Source organism: Monodon monoceros, unplaced genomic scaffold (assembly GCF_005190385.1).
Source record: "Monodon monoceros isolate NGI ecotype Baffin Bay Population unplaced genomic scaffold, NGI_Narwhal_1 Super_Scaffold_2, whole genome shotgun sequence".
NCBI classification, from domain to species: domain Eukaryota; kingdom Metazoa; phylum Chordata; class Mammalia; order Artiodactyla; family Monodontidae; genus Monodon; species Monodon monoceros.
The window spans coordinates 53,158,848-53,184,984 of record NW_021703776.1 but is presented as its reverse complement, the minus strand read 5'-3'; positions in this window follow the sequence as shown (position 1 = coordinate 53,184,984).

The window sequence follows — 26,137 nt, the reverse complement described above, 5'->3', positions numbered from 1 at the left end:
ACATAAATGTTATCTTTGAGGCAGTAGCACATTAGTAAATGCCAGCTTGAGAATAGCGTGCCCAGTAGCTGTACGTTGGAAGGGACTGGGGTGTGAGCAAGGTCGGCAGATTGTGTAGGAAGGTTTGGAAGATGGAGTGAAGTGAGCAGGGAGCAGTAGCTTCCCATTGACCCCACCTCAGCAGAGGACCTTGGATTCTTAGCACCTGATGAAGGTGGGGAGATGGGGGTCCCAACTCTGTGTCAGGTGGGACAACCCTTTGCTCCGTAGCCCTTGACTTTGCTTGTATTTAAACGATATTGCATGAGCCAGCCAAATCCTAGATATTTGTGCAGAGCAGACCATCACTGAACTTCAAAGGACATTTTTTTTTAAGTTTTCTAAATTCTACTTGGCAGTTGTTTTCATCTCCTGGGAAGAAAGCATAATCTATAGCCTGGCTACATTAAACTAGCTACACTTGGATGGCATTCTAAGTCAATTAGGCTGCTTCATTTCAACAAGGCCTTTCTCCAGTTTAGAGGTGTTATCACACAGTCAAGATTACATATTTTTCTGATCCATGGCTTGACAGATCCTGAGTGTTCCTCTTTAGTTTCAGAAAAATAGGAAAGGCTCTCACTGAAGACATCCCAAGTGGTCTTCTGGTCTGCGATCTTTAAATTGGAATGGAGCCTACTGATTTCCAAACGAGGCATGTGGTTTTCTCTTTTTTGGGAAGAGATATCTTTCATTATCTTAAAATTGATCATTTTATGAGTATGTGCATTATCTAAGTATCTACAAGTTTGTAGGAGTTTCTGTTTTTGTTGTTAATTGTATAAGACCTAGCCATTACCAGGCGAATTGTTAGTATTTCACTTTCTATGATTCCAGGATTTAGTTCCTGCAGGATTGATAGTATTGTATTTACAGTGATGTAGTGTGTCCAAAAAGTAATATATCTCCACATGACTTAAGGGACTTGATATTTGACATAAAATTATGATCATGTACAGCTCTGAAGCTATGTACAAAAAAGCTGAAACAATAATTTCATTGAATACAGTACATTTTCTTCTCAAAGAAATTGATTTTACATGAATTCCCTTCATCTATTCCGCCCTGCTGGGCCCGGCTGCTTGCTGTGAGACACAGCTAAATAGGAAGGAGGCTGTTGTTATTTGATGGCAAATTAATTCAACAATTTCAACAAACATTTATCGAATGCATACTATGTGCCAAATATAATGCTACATGTTAGGCATACAAAGAGGAATCAGATACAGTCCTTGCTTCCAAGAAGTTCACTGTTGAGTGAGGCCAGAGAAATGTTTAAAATGAAGCACGGCGTAATGTGGTAAGTGCTGTCTTAGTGACGATGCACAGGGCACACAGGGAAGGAAACGATCTGTTTTCTTGGGTGACATCTCCACGGGACTTTGACTCTTAGCAGGTGGAAATCACAGAATGGATGTTTCAAGGAGAGGCAAAAAATAAGAACAGCATTCTGTAAACTCTAGGTCACCTGCTGGGTATCTGGCTACAGTGGGCCTTTGAATCTGGGCTAGGAAGAGAGATGAGGCTTTAAACCCTCCCTAAAATTTGTATAAAACTAACATTTATATAATGTCTTATAAGAGACAAAGTACTTTCCCATGAATTAGGTTATTTATGCCTCACAAAAAAGCCTGTGCAATAAGAATTACAGAAGTTCCTCTGCTTACAAACTTCCATTTATGAACTTTTCCTAATCCAAATGGAGCTACTCTGCAGAGTAAAGGCACAGCAATTTGATTGCTGCCAACAGATGGTGATGGCAGTTGTTCACTATCTTTGTAGCTGCTCTGGGTCTCTGTAGTCGCTCATGGTCAATTGAAGGTGTTGTCTTTGTGCTTAGTTTTGAGTATTTCGCAAGTATTATTAACTACAGTATGTGGATTAAGTGCAAAGGCAGAGATAATATGGTCAATGTCTGTTAAGGTAAGTGCAGCAGATGCCTCTGGTGACCCTGTCATGTTCCCTTGGTCCACTTAATTTTTTTTAATTGAGGTATAGTCGATTTACAGTATTATATTAGTTTCAGGTGAACAATACAGTGATTCAAAATTTTTATAGATTATGCTCCCTTTAAAGTTATTATACGATATTGGCTATATTCCATGTGCTGTACAATATATCCTTGTAGCTTATTTATTTTATACATAGTAGTTTGTACCTCCTAATCTCCTACCCCTATCTTGCCCCTCCCTCCTTCCCTCTCCCCACAGGTAACCAGTAGTTTGTTCTCTATATCTAGTAGTCTGTTTCTGTTTTGTTATATTTATTCGTTTGTTTTACTTTTTTAGATTCCACTTATAAATGATAACAGTATTTGTCTTTCTCTGTCTGACTGTTTCACTTAGCATAATACCCTCCAGGTCCATCTGTGTTGTTGTAAATGACAGAATTTCCTTCTTTTTATGGCTCATATATACTATATCTTCTTTTGTGTAGTGGAGAAGCTCTGTGGTCTTTGCAATAAGTCATGCTTTCTAGTGACCATGTCAGAAGGGAGTCAGGGGTGGTCATCCAGGGACCACCGTGTTAGAACTTAGTGCATATCAAGCTTTGCTTCTGGCCCACAGTCATCCACTGCTGCTCTCCTGAACCACCATTAGTAAAACTTTAAAATGAAAAAAGGCTTCTTAGTTTATATAAGCAAATCAGTGTTTGGAGAATTTCCCAAGAAGCCTAATTTGGGGGAGAAACTCCAAAGTTAGAGTAATTAGAAATAGTCCTTCCTCTCCTGCACTCTCCCTCTAGCTTATACATGACCAAAGACACTGCCTGTCAGACTCCACACAAAAAAACACCCCCCACACACACCATTACAACACACACACACACACACCATTACCACACACATGCATGCATTTGCACACAGCCGTGGTGAGAACAATGACAGACTGCCACTAAAAATATCTTTCTGCAATGTCTATCAACAGGTGAATGGATAAACAAATTGTGGCATAGCATATAATGGAATACCACTAGGCAACAAAAAGGAATAAACTATGGATACAAACTATGGACAAAAACATGGATGAATCTCAACAATATTATGTTGAATAAAAGTAACCATACTTAAGCATATGTGCTACCTGAGTGCTTTTATAGTAGTCCCGTTATCCGTGGGGGGATGCATTCCAAGACCCCCAGTGGATGCCTGAAACTGTGGATAGTTCTGAACCCCATATATTCTATGTTTTCCCCTATATTAGTTGGCATGTATTATAGCAGTGGTCCCCAACTTTTTTGGCACCAGGGACCAGTTTCGTGGAAGACAGTTTTTCCACGGATGGGTGGTGGCGGGGGATGGTTCACGCAGTCGTGCGAGTGATGGCGAGCGGCAGGTGAAGCTTCGCTCGCTTGCCACTCACCTTCTGCTATGAGGCCTGGTTTCTAACCGCGGTAGTGGTCCGCGGTCCGGGGGTTGGGGACCCTTTGTATTATAGCATATACAGCGTGGATATGCTACACAAAGGGTTGATTCACGTCCTGGGCGAGAAAGAGCAGGATGGCATGAGATTTCATCACTACTCAGGATGGTGCACAATTTAGAATTTATGAATTGTGTGTTTCTGGAATTTTCCATTTATTATTTTTTGGACCCCCAGTTGACCACCGATAACTGAAACTACGGAAAGCGAAACTTTGGATAAGGAGGAACTACTGTGTATGAAATTCTAGAACGGGGGAAACTAATTTACAGCAATAGTGGATTAGTCGTAGTTTGAGGCTGGGGATTGGCGGATTGAATGCAAAGAAGTATGAGGGAACTTTTGGTGGGATGGAAATGTTCCATATCCGGGTTGGGGTGTTGATTAGCTGATCACATGGTTGTACACATTTATCAAAACTTATAGAACTCGTACACATACAATAGATGCATGTTATTGAATGTAAGTTATACCTTAATATAGTTAATCTAAGGAAGAAAACAGAAAAGATCTTTTGTGCCCTTTTTGACGTGGATGTTCTGGCTAAATGATATTGTGTGAAGCTCAAATATTTAATGTTCTGAAGTACTATTGCCCTATATATTGTAAGTTATTGGTATAATAGCATAAAATGTTAGAATACAGTAACAATAGGCTTAATCGTGCTCCCAAATTAGAAAACTTCATACATGTAAATTCTAAGTTTGAATTGTCGATAAATTTTGAATATAGTAGCTTCTAAAACTTTCTCAAAATATAGTTTGTCATAGGCTTAAAAACACCCATGATTTGGGGAATGTAAATAGTGGCCCACTCGTGACATTTTAAAGGCATTTCTAGTCATTTTGCCTGCAGGAGAGATGGGTATACACATATTTTCAAATGTTTTTTCATGTGTCTCAACTTCTAATGTTGTTTGTTGTAATAAGGGAGAAAAATGTGGCTCTCAAGCCATTCATCTCTCTGGGTACCAATGTGTTCTTAATAGCAGGTTGAGTGCAGACCATTCCAAAACAAAGGAGGTCCACAAATTAGGTATAGGATGTATCTCCTGTTACATATAAAACTGTCAGCTCAATTCAAGTAACCATGAGGCATAAAATGTGACCTGGAATAAAAACTATCAAAACCCAGGCACTCAGTAGACATTTCTGTTTCAGGTAGAACTTCAGGATCTTGAAATAAATGTAAAACTAGATGAGTTCAAGCATTTTCTCAACTAAGCCCGATAAAAAAATGTAATTAGTTAAGTGTGTCATATCCCATTGTGCCTGGGGAACTGAATGGAGTAGCTTGGAAAGTTATAAAAGAAGGTGAAGACTCAGTCCCTTCTTGGGCTGTGGTTTAAAGATAAAATTAAAAATAAGAGATGTTTGACATCTACTATTAAGCATTATGTTTGACATTGGAAATCCAGGGTGGGTGAAGGTACTGCTGAAGTTCATTTTCACTGAGTGCTAGAGATTTGACCTGGCAACTCAGTGGATCCAAAGGGTGGAGGCTGCTTCATATGTTCTACCACTGCCTGATTTTCCCCAGCACCTTAGCTTTGAGCCTGGGGTTCTGGTTCCACTCATCACTTCCCCTGTCTTCTTCCCTTCCTACCCAGCCGCACTGCCGTGACATCTGGTAGAATGGTGACATTTGTAATTGTCATTAGAACAAGTCAGACGTTTCTTGTTTACGTAGGTGTTCCCAGTGACAAGAAAAGTATCTGACACATAACAGTCATGAAATACATATATGGTGAATGAGTGAGTGGTGAGAACTACAAAAGAACAAGTGTGTTTCCTTCTGAATAATGATAAATGAAAAAATAATGGCTCCAAAGTGACTCACACCATAGGAAACAGTCCAGATATGCAGGAGGGTGGGCAGTGGCAGAGGTGAGGGCGATGTGGAGAAGCTAGGGAGCCTAAACTAGATATAAGACCAGACTAGGTAAGAGTAGAAAGCAGGTACTAGAGAGGCTGAAGTTACATTTTAAATTCCTAAACTTCTGTCATAGAGGAATGCTACCATGAGAGAAGTTTTTTTTTTTTCTTTCTTTTCTGAATGGATGAGTTGCCAGAGAGAATAAACAATAAGTATGTGCATCTGTTGTCTCCCCATATGCACACCCCACTTATAGAAGAGTTCACTTTATTTTCAAGGAAGGTAAATGTTGGAGTTTTCAAAGAGTGGTCAATCAGAGTGTCCTGCTGTCCATTGCCATGAAGTACATAAAATATGAATATTTACTTCACGATTTATCACTAAAATTTGTCAGTAAGTACAAGCCTACATTTCAGTGATGTTAGTTACACTGATAACCTAATGTGAAGAAAGCAATTGTACTACAATTCTTTAGATACCTTCAACTGTAATAGGATCATTATTGAATACACAATATTGTGTAGAAATTGATGACATATTCTGTCCTGTGAATCTTTGTTCTAATAGAGCTTCCATGTAGCAGACTCTGGTCAGTGACCTTGGTGGGAAGCTCTGGTTCTATATGTACACATACTGAGTATGTAGATATGGCCCATTTGTTTCATGCCGAGTCAGTTCTCTGTCCAATTTAGGTTGACCTGCCATTATGGAGTTTCAGGTGCATAGATTTGATATACCCATTTTAATATGCATACATTATTTATTTCAGTATAGAAATAGACATTACATATATTTCCAGTAGTGTTGTACACAGCTGGTACCTAGTATCTTATTTTGAAATTGTGTGATGAGAACCATACATTTATGGAAACATGGCTGTTTTTAAATTGAACAATTAGGTAACACAAATTGCAGGTGATGTGTGAGAAATAACTCACTGTAACTGAATATGTCAATATGTCATTATGCAGTTATATGGTACCTTATGTACCAATCAATTGACAATACAGCCAACTAATACATCATATAGGATATAAATACTACGTTTAGACCAGACAATAACCAGGTAGGAGCCTTGTGAAACATGGTATGCGTTCATTAATGTTTAAAATGAAACAACCTTTCTATTATGCTATCTCTCACTGAAATCAACATGATAGTGGTAGTTTGTTTTCATTTTTTATCTAGCTAGTATATTTAAGGATATTTAGTATTTGAAATTTTAATATGTCTTAAAAATCCAGCTGTATTAACCAGTGGGATAGATCTGATGATCAATTGCACAACTATTAAGCAGACTGAGATAATTGATCAGTGGCTTCAAAATATTTTATTTTCTTCCAAAATACTCCTTCTGTCTAGTAGTGTTACCCTTTCTTCTCACCATGTGCTATTACAAGTTCCCTTTACTCAGCTGACATTGTCACATTCTCATTCTGATAAAATGACCAGCTTCTCTTTAAGGCAGAATATAACAATTCAGACTTGCTCATTTCCCTATCTTTAAATTCTCTGATTTTCCTCAGCATTTTCTTTGCTATTTATGAAGTGTCTTCAGCAATCTATTCTTTGTATGGAATTTCTCCAAGTATGAGGATCTTTTCAGAATGAGATATTTGCATTTGAAAGCCTAGATTATTCCTTTAGAATATATTTAATTAATACAGCACACACACACGCGCACACACACACACACACACACATTTTCTTGCTCAAGGTCCCAGTGTAGGAATTAAATGTGTATCAATGTTAGAAAGTTCAACAGAATGCAGTGGTAGAATGATATATGTGTTAGAAAGGGAGCAAACTAAGAGGCACTGGTCTCAAAATAAACTTGGGGGCTTCCCTGGTGGTGCAGTGGTTGAGAGTCCGCCTGCCGATGCAGGGGACACGGGTTCGTGCCCCGGTCCGGGAAGATCCCACATGCTGCGGAGCGGCTGGGCCTGTGAGCCATGGCCTCTGAGCCTGCGCGTCCAGAGCCTGTGCTCCGCAACGGGAGAGGCCACAACAGTGAGAGGCCCACGTACCAAAAAACAAAAAAACAAAAACTTGGGATCTATTCTTAACTCACTTCAGTACTTTCGCCCATTAAAGAAAGCCCATTGGACTGTGGGTAGTGCAGACAAGAGGAGCATCAGGACCTTTCAGAGCCCGGATAAATCAAAATCTGCAAAGAACAGAGGCAATAGCATTTTATAGGTGCTAGGATCAAAAGCTTTCTCCTTCAGGGAAAAATTGCCCTATTATTTTCCATTTCTAGCCTTGGGGTTAGAATTCAGATTGATTCTCCCATGAGTGTAGTCTGGCTGGAGCCTTCTGCAAAAAAGGATTTCACGTACCTGATTCCTTTATGTAACTTCGGCTCTCTAGTGGTGGCTTCAAAATTTAGAACCTCAGTGGAGCAATTGCAGAAACATCCCTGGGATGTACAATTGTCTATTAGAGTATTTTATTTTTCAACCCCCTGAACATAGAGATTTATGGGCTATTATGGAAAATTCTTGAAATGAACAGTGTGTCTGTGTGTGAGAGAGAGATGGAGAGAGAGAGAGAAATCAGTAAATAATCACCTATGAAAATATAAGTACTTGGCATTTAATTCCACATGTGTCCGTATCTCTGTTTACACTGAGTCAATGATCAAAATCATGACTAATACAACTGCTATAAACTCCATATATTTACTCATTAGAGACAGAGTTCATGTGCAGCCTATATCATACCTTTGTGTATGTGACTTGAAATATGTTTTCTTAAAGGTAGCAAAATATGAACACAGTTACTGTCTCCTCGCTAAGTTCATGCATTCAAATATTAGGCTTCTATGTTAAGAACTTCCATAGTACGTTTTCTCCTTTTCTTAATTACAAGGTATCAGACTACCAGGGAAGGAATCTCTTCCTTTTAGAATCTTCTGGATGTAAATGCAGGGGATGATCATGCAGAGCACACAGTGCATTTTTCATCTGAGTGTTTAGAAGAGGATCCTGTAATCAACAAGATTTGAACCAAGCCCTTATAATTGAAAAGGAACTTAAAAATGACTATAACTCACTTCAAGGTCCAAAAGTAGCAACACAGTCTATAGCTCAGAAATCGAGGAATTGACCAGGTAAGATGTTCCAATTATACCCTCTCTAGATGAGGTCAAAATATATCTGGTGGGTATGTATGTATGTGCCATTTAGTTAGTTTTTTCCAAGTGACAGACACTGTGTTATATTCTGTGAAGTAGGTATCGTGACCTCCATTTTATAGTGAAGGAAATAATCCTAGAGGTCTGAAGTGATTTGTCCAATAACCAATAGCTGATAAGTGACAGAGAAGTAGGTTTCAGTCTTGATCTGCATGTTTCCAGACTTGTGCTCATAACTGCTTTACTTCTACAGACCATAGTAGTTTAAAGTTTGTTAGTAGCTTGCTGATACAGAAATATTCTCACCTGTCTGTGGAATAACAGACTGCGGTCTGTTATTCTGAAGGCAATAATGGGCATGAATAATCTGTGTGGTTATTTTTACAGGCTCTATAATAACTTTAGATTGACCATATTATAGTTGATTTAATCAATATATTCTCTCAAGTAAAGTAAAAATAACTTCTCAGCTAGGTTTCTTGGAAAGTTGCAAAATTTAAACCTAAAAAGAAGACCTTAAAGATTATCTGGCTAGATCCTCTCATTTTATAGAGGAAAAGATTTCAGAGTTTTTGTTTGGTCATAACATATGTGAGATTGCCTGAGAGTCTGCTGCTGTGTGTTTGTATGTCTATGTTGGAGGTGAGAAGGAGGTTGTCATATTCACTGGGAGAAAATATAATTGTGTTGCATCTGAGAGCCTCCCATCCAAAGGAAATGGAAATCTATAGTCTGTCAGAGGAATTAACGTGAGTCTGCTTCTTCATTTATGTTGAGGCAGTCAGAATCATGACTGAATAAATTTTCTATAAACTTCATATGCTTACTTAATAGAGCCAGTATATTTGCAGCCTGTATTATACCTTTTTGTATGTGAATTTAATTTCATCATCTTATTCTAGCTCAATATTTTCCAATTTCTTCAAGTATGAGAATCACTTTTTAAAAAAAATCAAAACATTATTGGAATTTCCATACGATAGTAATAGTATTTTTAGCATTTACTAATTGAGAAAATATACAATTTCAAAAAGTTACTTTTAATTCAATAACCCTTTTAAATACATGTATATTTCATGAATGTCAAAAGCATCTCCACACATGTGAATGATAGTAGTCCATATATGTACGGGAACTATTTCTTCAGTAAATAGACATTATCTGATGTGCACATGGATTTTTTTAGATTGCCAGAATACCACTTCATTCATTCATTCATTCATTCGTTTATTCATTCATCACATTAACTTTTCATTTAAAATGTATTGACAGAGCACACACTACATGCTAAGCACGGTATAAAGCAGTAGGTATACAGAGGCAGCCAAACAGGCTGGTTCCTGACTTCTTAGAGTTCTGAGTATGAAATGTACAATGGAGGAAGTTTACATGGTACCAGAAGGGCATTAGTATGGCGCTCTGCCTAGTTTGTGGGTCAAGGAATACTTCTTGAATCAGTGACTCACCTGGTCCTTGAAGGATCTGCAGGTTTAGGGAGGTTGTAGGAGTATGGCCACAGTGCGAAGGGAGCCATTGGCTGCAGACCCAGCTGCAGTCCAGAGCTGTCTCCTACGGAGTAATAGAAGCACATATTACAGTCTCATTATTCTCCATTGAATGAATCATGCGGAGTAATTGAGACCAGGTTAAAATGTCTAGCAAGGTCCTAGTGAAGGTGTGGGGTTATCAGCGTAGAGGACTTACATGGGAAATTCTTACAATGGGAGCCTCAATATGGATTCTTTCAGAGTCTCTGAGCCCAAGGCCCATCATGTGGCTGAGTCCCTCCTGCAGGTAAAGGCTAGCCTTCCCTCCAAACACCTGGTAGAACTCTCATGTAGTCATTTATTTAATAAACAAATCTTTATTAAGTGCATCCTATGTGCTAAGCACTCTTCTGGGCACTGGGGATATATAAAAATCCCTGTCCTAAAAGTTTCTATTTTAGTGGGTAAGAAGAAAGAGAGAAATATGAGGCATATAAGACGGTGATAAGTATTATTAAGATAAAGCATATTAGGCAGAAGGGAAAGCTCCAGGTGGGGGTGGAGAGGGATGCTATTAAGTAGAAAGTGTGCAGGTTAGGTATCTCTGACCAAATGACATTTCAACTGGCGAGAGTAAGAAAGTCCCTTTGCTGCCTGGGGGCAGAGTCCACACTTCCCACTCCCTGTCAAGTCAGAGAGAATAATATGACCCCTCTGTTTCTATTCTAAAGGCCTACCCTCTAAGTCATCTTAGGATGACTGACAGTGTTAATATTTATTGCATTCAAGAGAAATCTGAAGGGAGGAACTAGTTTGTGAAGGTCTTTTGACCCTGTCTAGCTTCTAACAAATCTCTCAGTTTGGTCCACTAGTTTCAAATGGTTGCTGACGCCTATAATAAATTATTATAACCTTTGCTACTTTAAGGACAATTTTTGGACCTCACAGTGTGGTTTTATTTTATCTTTTTCAATGTTACAGTCCCCTAAGAATAAGGTGGAACAAATAGAGCATACATGTTAGTCATTAGGGTCTGCTCAAAAACGAAATTTCTCTCACTCTGGGATTTAGTAGGATTGTTTTTCTCTGCCAGTTTGAACTTAGCCTTGGCCATGTGACTTCATTTGGACAGTAAAATGTGAGCTGAAGTGATTGATGTGTGTAACTTCCATGAAGAAGCTTTAAGAGCCGTTGTATAATTCACCATGTTTTTTCCCTGCCTCTGAGATCATGGAAATGATGTGTTGAGATAAGTCTTCCGTTAGCTGGGTTCCTAAGTGATAGTGTTAAGTAGAGATCCCTGGCTTATATATGATAGAATGGGCAATTAATAAACCTTGTTGCTTTAAAGCCACTAGATTTTGGTGTGTTTTTTTTTTTGTTGTTGTTGTTGGCCTAGTTTGCCTTAGTTTATCCTGGCTGATTCAATAGGGCAAGGAGGCAGTGTTTTAGTCCCACGCACAAGGCTAAGAGTAGTCAGTTTGGCATTTACCTGTAAAAGGTTCCATCTGAGCTAGGAGCAGTATTATCCATGGAGAAAATGAGAGATGAAAGTGTAACTAGGAAAGAACTGGAGGTGAAGTCCAAGAGCAATTGGATCTTACATCAAGCTGAAGGCCCTGAAATAGTATCAGTGATCTTCACTGCAAAGACAGGGAGACAAATGGAGTGACTCTTAGGATGCTAATAAGGTCAGGCATTTAAGAAACAATAGGCCTGTGGCAGAAGATTTCTTTTTACAGGATCTGCAATATCCTGCTAGAATTGCGTGGCAGCTAAAACCACCGCTGAGGAATGGACAAGTGCATTCCTTTCTAATGCAACCCATGCCTTGATATAGGATAGTTTGTTGAGTACTTTACATTTGCTCTTCCAGAAGCACTCTGTATCCTTCTCTATGCTACTCTCTTTGCAGGGAATATGACCTCTATGAGTTGCCTTGATCTTTGGCTTTTAATTAAGTTTGGGCAATGGGAGGCCCCATCAGAGGATCGAGGATGAAAGGAGAATGAAGCAGCTGTCCTTGGTCTGCGGGCTCTACCCCTGCAAAGTTTCTGTGTGTTGGCTGTAACCCTCTGCCCAAAGTCACAGCTCCTGACAGCGACCCTCTCCAGACAGACCTTTTCTCAGCGTGCTGGAACTCCTCCCTCCTGTCATTGCTCTGGTTGTGTAATAGCATCAGCCTGCTGTTTCTGGCTTGGGACACTGCACCTTTCCTTGCTGGTTCTCCTAAGCTTTGCCCACACTTTTGTAAATGGCTGCTTTAATGAACTGCCCTTCATGACTCCATTTGAGAGTGTCATCTGTTACCTACCAGCGGTCTGACTAGTAGAGGCACCTATTTTCTTATTCTCCTCTACTTTTTTCTGTTTCTCTACCTTCTCCAGTGCAATCATCAGGGCAGTCCTTGACCTTCATGTTTGAGACACTTATGATTCTCAAACTCAGAGTCATCATTTATTCTGTGGACTGTCATGGTCTTCATAGGACTCCCTTGGGTTCTGTCTGGATATCATAAAATTTGTGAGGTTGGAATGCCAGTTTTGCCCTTACTGGGATCCTTACCATTTTAAAAATTTTCATTTATAGTTTTAAACAAAAGTAGTCATTGTAGAAAAAATTTCAAATTTTTCTACAGGTAATGATAGCTAGTAATTGCCAACATTTATGGGTAGTGCATATTATATGTTGGGTACTACTTTAGGTGTTGTGCATGTATTAACTAAAAAAAACCCTGAAATACTGTGTACAGAGGGACAAAGAATTTTGTTGTACATCCTTTGATTTTTCTTATGCAATACTGCATAATTATTTTTAACAAAAAAGAGATCCCATTATGTATGTTATTTTGTAATCTAGTTTTTCATGTAGAATACGTGTGAACATTTCTCTAGGCCAATATAATCCACATCACCACTTTTAATAGAAGTGAAATTTTGCATTTTATATTGTATTTATATATTCTTCTATTGTTGGACATATGAAGTTATTTCCAGTTTTTCGCTGTTATGAACAAAGTGGTGATGACCATCCTTGTAGATAAATCTTTGCCACATTTCTTATTATATCTTTAGGATAAATTCCAGTGCCTGGAATTACTGGGTGAAAGAATATGAACATTCTAAGACTTTTGTAAATATTACTAAAGAACCCTATCGAGAGCTGTATCAATTTCTCCTTACATCAATAGTGTAATAGTGTTTCTACATATCCTACACCAAAAGGTTCTCATTGTTAATGTTGATCTTTCTCAATACAAGTTTGAAAAGTATCTCATAGCATTTCTTTAATTGCTAGTAAGACTGAGAATATTTTAAAATGTTAATTGTTATTTATATGTTATTTCTCATTTGGTGAAATGTCTCAATGCTCTTTGCCTGATTTCTACTAGAGTGTTTGGCTTCTTATTATTGAATTTTAATGTATTTATTTATTTTTATTTTTTTAGTTTTTTTGCGGTACGCGGGCCTCTCACTGTTGTGGCCTCTCCCGTTGCGGAGCACAGGCTCCGGATGCGCAGGCTCAGCGGCCATGGCTCACGGGCCCAGCCGCTCCACGGCATGTGGGATCTTCCCAGACCCGGGAACGAACCCGTGTCCCCTGCATCGGTAGGCGGACTCTCAACCACTGCACCACCAGGGAAGCCCTAATGTATTTATTTTTAATCAAAGTTACATATGCACATAGTTTAAGGAGTCACTAAATGCATAGTTTAAGAAGACAGTAGTCCTGGGAATTCTCTGACGGTCCAATGGTTGGGCTTGGAGTTTTCACTGCCATAGCCCAGGTTCAATTCCTGGTCTATCCTGCAGGCTTCACGGCCAAAAATAATAATAACAATAAAATAAAAAAGACAGTAGTCCCATTTCTCCTGCCCTCCATTCATTTCCTCTTCCCCAGAGACAACCCCTTTCCATACTTTGAGTTGATTCTTCTGGCATTTATCTCTATATCTGTAAAACACTCTAGCTAATTGATATGAACATGCAGCTCTTTTTCCCCATTATTTCCCCAGCATGCATGTGCTCATCTCTCCATTCTCATACTATATTTATACCATCATTTTGGTTAACTCAGTATTCATTGTTTGTATTATTATGAGTATGTATTTTTAGAGATAAGTCATATTAAACTATGATTAATTTCCTTTCTGGCACAAATTTTTGTTTCTCCTGGGTTAAAATCTTTTTTTTTTTTAAACCAACTTGTCTTTTTTCTTTGTTTGCTTAGTTTCAATAGCTGAACTTCAAATTGTCTTCCAAGTTCCTAATCTCATTTCTATTAGGTTTTCTGTCAAATTCACCCTCCTTTCTTTGCCAGAGTTGTAACTACTCCGGTATGGACTGGTGGTCTTCTATACCTGGAACACAGATGGTGTCCCGGGATCTCCCTTTCTTCTCACCTATATGATTTCTTTCCTGTTTCTTTGGTATTGCATTTCCTGTGTCCTGTACCTCAGACGTTCCTCTTTTTGTGTTGATTCCCTCTCATTCTTTGTACCCTCCAGGTTCATGGGGTTAAAATTTTAGATTTTAAAGTCTGATAATGTCTTTATTTCTACATACACACTCGACTGGATTTTGGGCTGGATAGAGAATTCTAGGTTGTAAATAACTTTTCCTCAAGAATTTTGAAGCATTGCTTCCATTTTCAAATCTGAAGCTATTTTCTTTCCTGATCATTTGACTGTGATCTGCTTTTCCTCTCTGGACACTTGGGAGATCTCCTTTTAGTGTCCAGTGTTTTGAAATTTTACAATGATATGCCTTGGTGAAAATCTGTTTTCATGCAGTGCTGAAAACTTGATGGGTCCTTTTAATTTGGACACATATATTCTTCAGTTCTGAGTACTCTGAACAGTTTCTTTAATAGTTTTTCCCTTCTCTGTTCTTTGTTTTTTGTTTCTCCTATTATTCAATTGTTGGACTCTGTGAACTTTATCATTTTCTTATTTTTCTGTCTCTCATTTTCTATCCCTATGTTTTTAAAAATCTCTTCCAGTTGAATTCTTCAAATTTATCTTCCAATTCTTCTAATGAGTTTTTTAAAAAACATGTTATTACATTTTAAATGTAAACCTTTTTCTCTTTTGTTATTCACCAAATTTTTCTATGTGTATGGCATCCTGTTCTCATTTATAGTCCTGGGGATTGATTATCTAGGAGTAATACAGTTACTGGCCATTGCCAGTGAGACTTGGGTTTTCTTTGGCAGTTTGGTTCCCTCAGAAACCTAGTAGGCTTCTAGTCTAGTTGCTTCCAGTAGATTTAAGTGTGAGGAACTACAACAAATCTGTTTAAGTTTGAAGCTTTAGAACTTTTGGCTTTTGGCTTCTGTGTTTTGAACACCCTCATTAGCTTAATGGCTGCTGCTTTGCAGAAATCTGAAATAACCTCTTGGGTAGAATGACTGACCTTACTATGGGCTTAGCTCTTTTGTTTCCTGCCAGAGAACTTTTAATGGTATGTGCTTAAGAAAGCCCAGGGTCACCAACTTCATTTTCTGTCAAGGTTGCTACTTTACAACTTGTAAGAGTTTCAATATGGGGTACAGAAGTAATTGGCTTTTTTACCCTGAAAGAATCCTTACTGGGGACTCTCAGTCAATCTAGATTGCTTGCTGAAGGCAGAGTGTATCTCAGTAAAGTTGTATTACTTTCCACTTGTGCAAGCAGAATGGCTTTCTCTAGTCTGAGTTTAACGTTTTTGCTGTCGTCGTTGTTTTTGTAGGAATTGGCTGAAAATTGCAAGAACTAACCATCATTTCCCACATTCTGAAAAGTCCCATTTTAAAACCACATACTGTGTTGAACTCCTGGTTTGTGTTCCAGAATGGGTCACAAATGTTCTGCCTCCACGGGACAAATGTCTCTACATTGCAGCCTGGAATGTCTGGGTATTTGATATTCGGTTGTTATCGCCACCTCTCAGGCAACTCTATGTTTTAGGTTCTGTTGCTTGCAGTACCCTGCTTTTGGTCTCCAAATTCTATCTGAATCAGTTATTAATTTCTTTACCTGTTAGTAACAGAAAACAAAATTAAGGGTGGTTTAAGCAGGTAAAGGTTTTTTTATTTTCTGTTTTCACATAATGTGTCTGGATATTGATAGTGCAGTTGCTCAAAGACATCCTCAGCATTCCAGGCTCCTTCTTTCTTCTGGACTTGCCATCCTTAATGTGTGTTTTTCACTCTTGTGGTTGTGAGTTGGCTGCTGTGCCTTTAACCTTTTAGGGAGAAGGGGAAAGAAATATACAGGCCACTTGCTTTTTTACCTTTGAGAAAGCTTTCCTGAAAGCCCTACTCAGCAACCTCTGCTTATAGCTTATTGGCTTGCCGTAGGTCACATGATCCCCACTTGCCCAATCCCTGGATGGGACAGGTGTGCTGTGGATGGAAGTTGGGTTAGTCAACCCATAGTGTCAGCACAGAGGTTGTGCCTGAGTTATTGGGACATTTGTCCTAGCCCTCGGCCTGTCTGTGCTGACCTTTTATTTCAACTCTCTTGGATGTGATCTCTCTCCTGACCAAGATCCAATCTGAGTCTAGTCTCACACAGACTAGTGAGCTTTTCAGACTTCTAGTTCAATTGTGCAGAGCTGTCTGGCCTTCTTCCTTCTGTAGGTGGACTTCCCTTCTGCCCTGAATCAGCCTCATTTTCTCTCTATCCATATTCTCCTGTCTCTGCTTTGTTCAGTCAGACCCTATTTATAGGAAGTTTCTTAATCAGTGCTTTAAACTATAATGCATTCATTCATTTAAATGAACTCTAAAGATTTTACAGTGTGGTAAAATTTTCCAACCTTAAGCAAAATATTCAATGCAAATTTTAAATGCATTTAAAAATACTTCAAGGCATGTAAATAAATCTGTATTTAATTTCTGGTTCTATTAGAGGGAAGATTGACAGTAAGAAAATCCCGTATCAATTTACCTGATCATATATAAATTTGGCTTTAATGAGAATGCAGGGGTCTCTATTTTCACATTATCACTGTCATTCTCATGTTGATCTTTCCTTGTCCTCTAATTTCTGTCTCTATTAGAGCCCTGGACACAGAATTCAGAACCTCTTCAAGTTTCTCTCAGTCATAAGAAAGCATGAATAAGCATAGTAGATTTTACTGAAGGAGACAAGAGGAAGGAGGGGATTTATATCTTGCACCTCACAGAAAACAACTTAATATCTATTTTAAACAAAGTCCTTTCTTAGTGGTTCTGCCATGGGAAGTCTCTCTGTGACCATTTCCCAATAAGTGCTCCACTTTTATGCAACCTCTTCTTTCCTGCTGGATTCTAACTTCTGCCCTCCTTTACCTCACCTTTTGCCTTCTGTTATATGGAACAATTCAGTTCTGACCTGACTCCCACATGGAAAGTTGTACACACAAGCTCAGAAAGGGGCTTATTAAAGCAAAGCTCTGTTCTCTCCTTAGAAGAGAGATAAAGTTGCTTTAAGGGAAAAAAAAAAGTTTTTTGTTACAATATAATCCAGTAATTCTCAAACTAGACTTCAGTCAGGAGAACTAGAAATATATTTTGTGGAATTTGATTATTTCAAATGAGTTGTTATATTTTTGAGAGACATGCTGGTCCATAGACCATTTTGGCTAGATAGTCTTTGAAATTTTTATTCCAGATAGACCACAAAGGTAGAGTAAGAAGATGATACTAAAAGGGTAGAACTCCTCTGTTTCTCTATATATTTATCGATACATCTTTATGCATTATGACTGAGAGTCTTGGCTGTTCTGTGTTATAATAGAATCCCTGACTCTTTCTTGCAGCTAGGTGTAGACTTTTGAGTAATTTCTCTCCAATGGGATGTTATCAGAGTGTTGTGTTAAATTTACAAAAAGTGTCTTTCTTTGTCCATTTCTCTTTATTGCTGATTGGGATATACATATGATGTCTGCAGCCCAAGAATTCATCTTGGATGATGAAGGGGAAGCATGTGTGTGGATGGCAGAGGAGTTAAGACAGAAGGAGCCTGATATCCTGGGACGCCAAGTTAGCTCTTGGAAGCTTATCTCCAAAAATTTGTTTATGTGAAAAAGAAACAAACCCTGTCTTGTTTAAGTCACTCTATTTTGTGCATTCTGTAACATGCAGCAAAACCCATTTCTAATGACATATGTATATTTGATTCCAGGGATTTGATACATAACCAAAGAGTTGTCACTTTGTAGCTAGACTGACCTCTAAAGACATGCTTTCCAAAAGGAGTAACTATATACTGCAATATGTGCAAGATACATTGGGATATAGGAGGAAAATAGTAGAGCATTTCTGTTTAAAAAAATCTAACAATGGTGGCGCAGTGGTTGAGAGTCCGCCTGCCGATGCAGGGGATACGGGTTCGTGCCCCGGTCCGGGAAGATCCCACATGCTGCATAGCGGCTGGGCCCGTGAGCCATGGCCGCTGAGCCTGCGCATCCGGAGCCTGTGCTCCGCAACAGGAGAGGCCACAACAGTGAGAGGCCCGCGTACCGGAAAAAAAAAAAAAAAAAAAAAATTCTAACAATAATGTAATAATAAAGAATTTAAGGGTTACTCACATTTAATTAATGAATTGACTGCAGTATCTTGACTCTGTCTGGATGTTGGATAATCATGTAGCCCAAGGGAAATTCTACAACTTGGAAGGATTGGTGGTCACAGTCTCCATTCTTGGTTTCTTTTTAGCATATTGCAACATTCGGCATTTTACTTGCACTAATTAAGAAGAGTTACAAATCATATTCTCTAGTTTTAACTAAACTAACCCTCACAAGATGGCTAAATGACTGAATAATATTTCAGGAAAGAAACTATAGATTGAAGATAATGCTAACACAAATGAACACCAAGAAAATGACACTTACCCTGTTCTGTGATTTGAGGTCACTCTTTGACTACGTTATGGGATGATTGCATCACCCCTATTTTACTTCACTAAGACATTATTATTATTTTTTAGTGTGAGGAAAATAGTTTAGTACTGTTAATAAACACAGTAAACCTCTCAAAAATATTGTTTATTCATATTAATTTTTCATTTATATTTTTGTATTTCTATTTTTGTATCTGTTTATAGTATACATAGTATGAGTAATGTATAATTTATACATAAATATATATATATGGGGTGAGGTATTCTTTTTCCTGATGGGGTGAATTTTTCAAAAGTTCGTTTTTTTAAGTTTGAAGAAATTGAAAAGCTAAAAAGCTGAATTTCCAAATCCTCTGTGACTGAGATTTCAAAAGACGAAGTGAAGGATGGACCTCCTTCCTGCAGTTAAGTCAGGCTATTTCTGAGCTAAAATTGTGATAACTCCATGACTAGCTTGAAAGAAGATTATGATAAACACATTTTGTTTCTTCTCTTTCTAGTGTCCTAGCAGGTCTGGCCTGAGGCCCTGAATGAAAGGAAATATGGAACTAGGGATAATAGTAGAAATAACCAATGTCTACCAATGAAACTTATCATAATTCTTGAACCATCTTTCCTGGATCAGGCTCACATGTTGACACTGGGCAGTGAAGTCAGCTCATTTCAACTCACTGGATATGTGGGATCACTGTTTGTAGGGAAAATATTTCCTGGTATTAAAATTGAGAAATTCTCGAAGTGTTGAAAAAATACAGCTACTCTTTTCATCAAGAGCTAAGATTGTAGGCAATACGTCCTTTGTTTTTGCTACCATGACAATAATTTCATGGTATAAATTTCTTTCAGTCTAAGGCTAAGAATACTCATCAACAGAATTTCAGAAGATTTAGATCTGACAAGGGTAAATGCCAGAAATGTCTACTGTTACAGTGAAATGCAGAAAAATATCATTTTCCAGAAAGGCTGAGCACTCGTTTCTTTGCCCCCCAGAATGAGATTCAAAGTAGAATCCAAAGTATAAGATACTCAGAGAGATGCACAGTGAAACCCATGTGGATGAATTTTTCGTCAACCTTTCTGTCTGTCCTTTGTCACTCTGATATTGACTAAATGGTATGAGTGACTGGTACTGGATCCTTGCTGGGATTTTCTGAAGAGCTTTATAAAATATATTTCCGAGCTGTTCATCTGTGGGACAAAGAGGATTTATCTATCAGTTCACATTCACCGATTTGTCAAGGGTGATCCCTAGGGCATTAACTTCTGAGATATGCATGATGTGTGCCAGGCTGGTTTCTGATGGCATCTCATGCTGCATTGGAGAAGCCATGGGGTAGGAAGCAATACAGGTATACCCCACAGACACCAGGTGACGGGCTGTCCGGTGGTACATGCACTCAGCTTGTTGAACCTCCATTGAACTCATTATTGCAGGAGGGGCTGGAGTAAGAGGTGGACCAAGAGGATCCGAAGTGGTGCACAAGTGACATCTATTCTAATAGGTAACAGAAATACTATAGATTTATGGAAAAGCCAGCAGGCACAGGGTGAAGAAAATATTCCTAAAGATCCCTGATGATTAAGATGAGGTAAACTAGTATTGTGGGTAATTTCTGGTAATAATGTGGTTCATTTGAATACTAATTAGCAGTTCATTGTTTTTGAAAACATCTCATTTAATCCTTAAAACTCTGAGAGATGTGTATTTTTAATTCCTTTCATTTTTTTTTTTACATCTTTATTGGAGTATAATTCGTTTACAATGCTGTGTTAGTTTCTGCTTTATAACAAAGTGAATCAGTTATACATATACATGTGTTCCCATATCTCTTCCCCCTTGTGTCTCCCTCCCTCCCACCCTCCCTATCCCACCCCTCCAGGTGGTCACAAAGCACCGAGCTGATCTCCCTGTGCTATGCGGCTGCTTCCCACTAGCTATCTACCTTACATTTGGTAGTGTATATATGTCCATGCCTCTCTCTCGCTTTGTCACAGCTTACCCTTCCCCCTGCCCATATCCTCAAGTCCATCCTCTAGTGGGTCTGTGTCTTTATTCCTGTCTTACCCCTAGGTTCTTCATGACATTTTTTTCCTTAAATTCCATATATATGAGTTAGCATACGGTATTTGTCTGTCTCTTTCTGACTTACTTCACTCTGTATGACAGACTCTATGTCTATCCACCTCATTACAAATAGCTCAATTTCGTTTCTTTTTATGGCTGAGTAATATTCTATTGTATATATGTGCCACATCTTCTTTATCCATTCATCCGATGATGGACACTTAGGTTGTTTCCATCTCCGGGCTATTGTAAATAGAGCTGCAATGAACATTTTGGTACATGACTCTTTTTGAATTGTGGTTTTCTCAGGGTATATGCCCAGTAGTGCGATTGCTGGGTCATATGGTAGTTGTATTTGTAGTTTTTTAAGGAACCTCCATACTGTTCTCCACAGTGGCTATATCAATTTACATGCCCACCAGCAGTGCAAGAGAGTTCCCTTTTTTCTACACCCTCTCCAGCATTTATTGTTTCTAGATTTTTTGATGATGGCCATTCTGACTGGTGTGAGAAGATATCTCATTGTAGTTTTGATTTGCATTTCCCTAATGATTAATGAAGTTGAGCATTCTTTCATGTGTTTGTTGGCAGTCTGTATATCTTCTTTGGAGAGATATCTATTTAGGTCTTCTGCCCATTTTTGGATTGGGTTGTTTGCTTTATTGAGCTACATGAGCTGCTTATAAATTTTGGAGATTAATCCTTTGTCAACTGCTTCCTTTGCAAATATTTTCTCCCATTCTGAGGGTTGTCCTTTGGTCTTGTTTATGGTTTCCTTTGCTGTGCAAAAGCTTTGAAGTTTCATTAGGTCCCATTTGTTTATTTTTGTTTTTATTTCCATTTCTCTAGGAGGTGGGTCAAAAAGGATCTTGCTGTGATTTATGTCATAGAGTGTTCTGCCTATGTTTTCCTCTAAGAGTTTGATAGTTTCTGGCCTTACATTTAGGTCTTTAATCCATTCTGAGCTTATTTTTGTGTATGGTGTTAGGGAGTGATCTAATCTCATACTTTTACATGTAGCTGTCCAGTTTTCCCAGCACCAATTATTGAAGAGGCTGTCCTTTCTCCACTGTACATTCCTGCCTCCTTTATCAAAGATAAGGTGACCATATGTGCGTGGGTTTATCTCTGGGCTTTCTATCCTGTTCCATTGATCTATCTTTCTGTTTTTGTGCCAGTACCATACTGTCTTGATTACTGTAGCTTTGTAGTATAGTCTGAAGTCAGGGAGCCTGATTCCTCCAGCTCCGTTTTTCTTTCTCAAGATTGCTTTGGCTATTCGGGGTCTTTTGTGTTTCCATACAAATTGTGAAATTTTTTGTTCTAGTTCTGTGAAAAATACCAGTCATAGTTTGATAGGGATTGCATTGAATTTGTATATTGCTTTGGGTAGTATAGTCATTTTCACAATGTTGATTCTTCCCATCCAAGAACATGGTATACCTCTCCATCTATTTGTATCATCTTTAACTTCTTTCATCAGTGCCTTATAATTTTCTGCATACAGGTCTTTTGTCTCCTTAGGTAGGTTTATTCCTATTTTATTCTTTTTGTTGCAATGGTAAATGGGAGTATTTTCTTGATTTCACTTTCAATTGTTCATCATTAGTGTATAGGAATGCCAGAGATTTCTGTGCATTAATTTTGTATCCTGCTACTTTACCAAATTCATTGATTAGCTCTAGTAGTTTTCTGGTAGCATCTTTAGGATTCTCTATGTATAGTATCATGTCATCTGCAAAGAGTGACAGCTTTACTTTTTCTTTTCCAATTTGGATTCCTTTTATTTCCTTTTCTTCTCTGATTGCTGTGGCTAAAACTTCCAAAACTATGTTGAAAAAGAGTGGTGAGAGTCGGCAACCTTGTCTTGTGCCTGATCTTAGTGGAAGTGTGTTCAGTTTTTCACCACTGAGGATGATGTTGGCTGTGGGTTTGTCATATATGGCCTTTATTATGTTGAGGAAAGTTCCCACTATGCCTACTTTCTGCCAGGCTTTTATCATAAATGGGTGTTGAATTTTGTCGAAAGCTTTCTCTGCATCTATTGAGATGATCATATGGTTTTTCTCCTTCAATTTGTTAATATGGTGTATCACGTTAATTGATTTGCGTATATTGAAGAATCCTTGCATTCCTGGAATAAACCCCACTTGATCATGGTGTATGATCCTTTTAATGTGCTGTTGGATTCTGTTTGCTAGTATTTTGTTGAGGATTTTTGCATCTATGTTCATCAGTGATATTGGCCTGTAGTTTTCTTTCTTTGTGACATCCTTGTCTGGTTTTGGTATCAGGGTGATGGTGGCCTGGTAGAATGAGTTTGGGAGTGTTCCATCCTCTGCTATATTTTGGAAGAGTTTGAGAAGGATAGGTGTCAGCTCTTCTCTAAATGTTTGATAAAATTCGCCTGTGAAGCCATCTGGTCCTGGGCTTTTGTTTGTTGGAAGATTTTTAATCACAGTTTCAATTTCAGTGCTTCCGATTGGTCTGTTCATATTTTCTATTTCTTCCTGATTCAGTCTCGGCAGGCTGTGCATTTCTAAGAATTTGTCCATTTCTTCCAGGTTGTCCATTTTATTGGCCTAGAGTTGCTTGTAGTAATCTCTCATGATCTTTTGTATTTCTGCAGTGTCAGTTGTTACATCTCCTTTTTCATTTCTAATTCTATTGATTTGATTCTTCTCCCTTTTTTTCTTGATGAGTCTGGCTAATGGTTTATCAATTTTGTTTATCTTCTCAAAGAACCAGCATTTAGTTTTATTGATCTCTGCTATCATTTCCTTCATTTCTTTTTCATTTATTTCTGATCTGACTTTTATGATTTCTTTCCTTCTGCTAAATTTGGGGTTTTTTTTTCTCTAATTGCTTTAGGTGCAAGGTTAGGTTGTTTATTCGAGATGTTTCCTGTTTCTTAAGGTAGGATTGTATTGCTATAAACTTCCCTCTTCGAACTGCTTTTGCTGCATCCCATAGGTTTTGGGTCGTCGTGTCTCCATTGTCATTTGTTTCTAGGTATTTTTTTATTTCCTCTTTGACTTCTTCAGTGATCATCTTGTTTAATATTTCATTTAAAGCTTGTGTTTCCTTATTTATTTTCATATTGCATGATCTGTCCATTGGTGAAAGTGGGGTGTTAAAGTCCCCTACTATGAATATGTTACTGTCGATTTCCCCTTTTATGGCTGTTATTATTTGCCTTATATATTGAGGTGCTCCTATGTTGGGTGCATGAATATTTACAATTGTTATATCTTCTTCTTAGATTGATCCCTTGATTGTTACGTAGTGTCCTTCTTTGTCCCTTCTAATAGTCTTTATTTTAAAGTCTATTTTGTCTGATATGAGAATTGCTACTCCAGCTTTCTTTTGGTTTCCATTTGCATGAAATATCTTATTCCATCCCCTTACTTTCAGTCTGTATGTGTCTCTAGGTCTGAAGTGGGTCTCTTGTAGACAGCAAATATATGGGTCTTGTTTTTGTATCCATTCAGCCAATCTGTGTCTTTTGGTGGGAGCATTTAGTCCATTTACATTTAAGGTAACTATTGATATGTATGTTCCTATTCCCATTTTCTTAATTGTTTTGGGTTCGTTATTGTAGGTCTTTTCCTTCTCTTGTGTTTCTTGCCTAGAGAAGTTCCTTTAGCAGTTGTTGTAGAGCTGGTTTGGTGGTGCTGAACTCTCTCAGCTTTTGCTTGTCTGTAAAGGTTTTAATTTCTCCATCAAATATGAATGAGATCCTTGCTGGGTAGAGTAATCTTGGTTGTAGTTTTTTCCCGTTCATCAATTTAAATATGTCCTGCCACTCCCTTCTGGCTTGCAGAGTTTCTGCTGAAACATCAGCTGTTAACCTTATGGGGATTCCCTTGTGTGTTATTTGTTGTTTTTCCCTTGCTGCTTTTAATATGTTTTCTTTGTATTTAATTTTTGACAGTTTGATTAATATGTGTCTTAGAGTATTTCTCCTTGGATTTATCCTGTATGCGACTCTCTGTGCTTCCTGGACTTGATTAACTATTTCCTTTCCCATATGAGGGAAGTTTTCAACTATAATCTCTTCAAATATCTTCTCAGTCCCTTTCTTTTTCTCTTCTTCTTCTGGAACCCCTATAATTCGAATGTTGGTGTGTTTAATATTGTCCCAGAGGTCTCTTAGACTGTCCTCAGTTCTTTTCATTCTTTTTTCTTTATTCTGCTCTGCAGTAGTTATTTCCACTATTTTATTTTCCAGGTCACTTATCCGTTCTTCTGCCTCAGTTATTCTGCTATTGATCCCATCTAGAGTATTTTTAATTTCATTTATTGTGTTGTTCATCGTTGTTTCATCTTTAATTCTTCTTGGTCCTTGTTAAATATTTCTTGCATTTTGTCCATTCTATTTCCAAGATTTTGGATCATCTTTACTATCAGTATTCTGAATTCTTTTTCAGGTAGACTGCCTATTTCCTCTTCATTTTTTAGGTCTGTTGGCTTTTTAATCTTGCTCCTTCATCTGCTGTGTGTTTTTCTGTCTTCTCATTTTGCTTATCTTACTGTGTTTGAGGTCTCCTTTTTGCAGGCTGCAGGCTCGTAGTTTCCGTTGTTTTTGGTGACTGTCCCCAGTGGCTAAGGTTGGTTCAGTGTGTTGTGTAGGCTTCCTGGTGGAGGGGACTAGTGCCTGTGTCCTGGTGGATGAGGCTGGATCTTGTCTTTCTGGTGGGCAGGTCCATGTCTGGTGGTGTGTTCTGGGGTGTCTATGGACTTATTATGATTTTAGGCAGCCTCTCTACTAATGGGTGGGGTTGTGTTCCTGTCTTGCTAGTTGTTTGGCATAGGATGTCCAGCACTGTAGCTTGCTGGTCGTTGAGTGAAGCTGGGTGCTGGTGTTGAGATGGAGATCTCTGGGAGATTTTCACCGTTTGATATTATGTGGAGCTGGGAGGTCTGTTGTGGACCAGTGTCCTGAAGTTGGGTCTCCCACCTCCGAGGCACAGCACTGACTCCTGGCTGCAGCACCAAGAGCCTTTCATCTACGCGGCTCAGAATAAAAGGGGGAAAAAGTAGAGAGAAAGAATTAGTAGAGGTAGAAAGAAAGAAAAGAAAGAAAGAAGGGAGGGAGGGAGGGAGGCAGGAAGGAAGGCAGGAAGGAGGGAAGGAACGAAAAAAAGAAAGAAAGAAGATAAAGTAAAATAAAATAAAGTAAGATAAAGTATAATAAAGTTATTAAAATAAAAAAATAATTATTAAGAAAAAAACACACCAAAA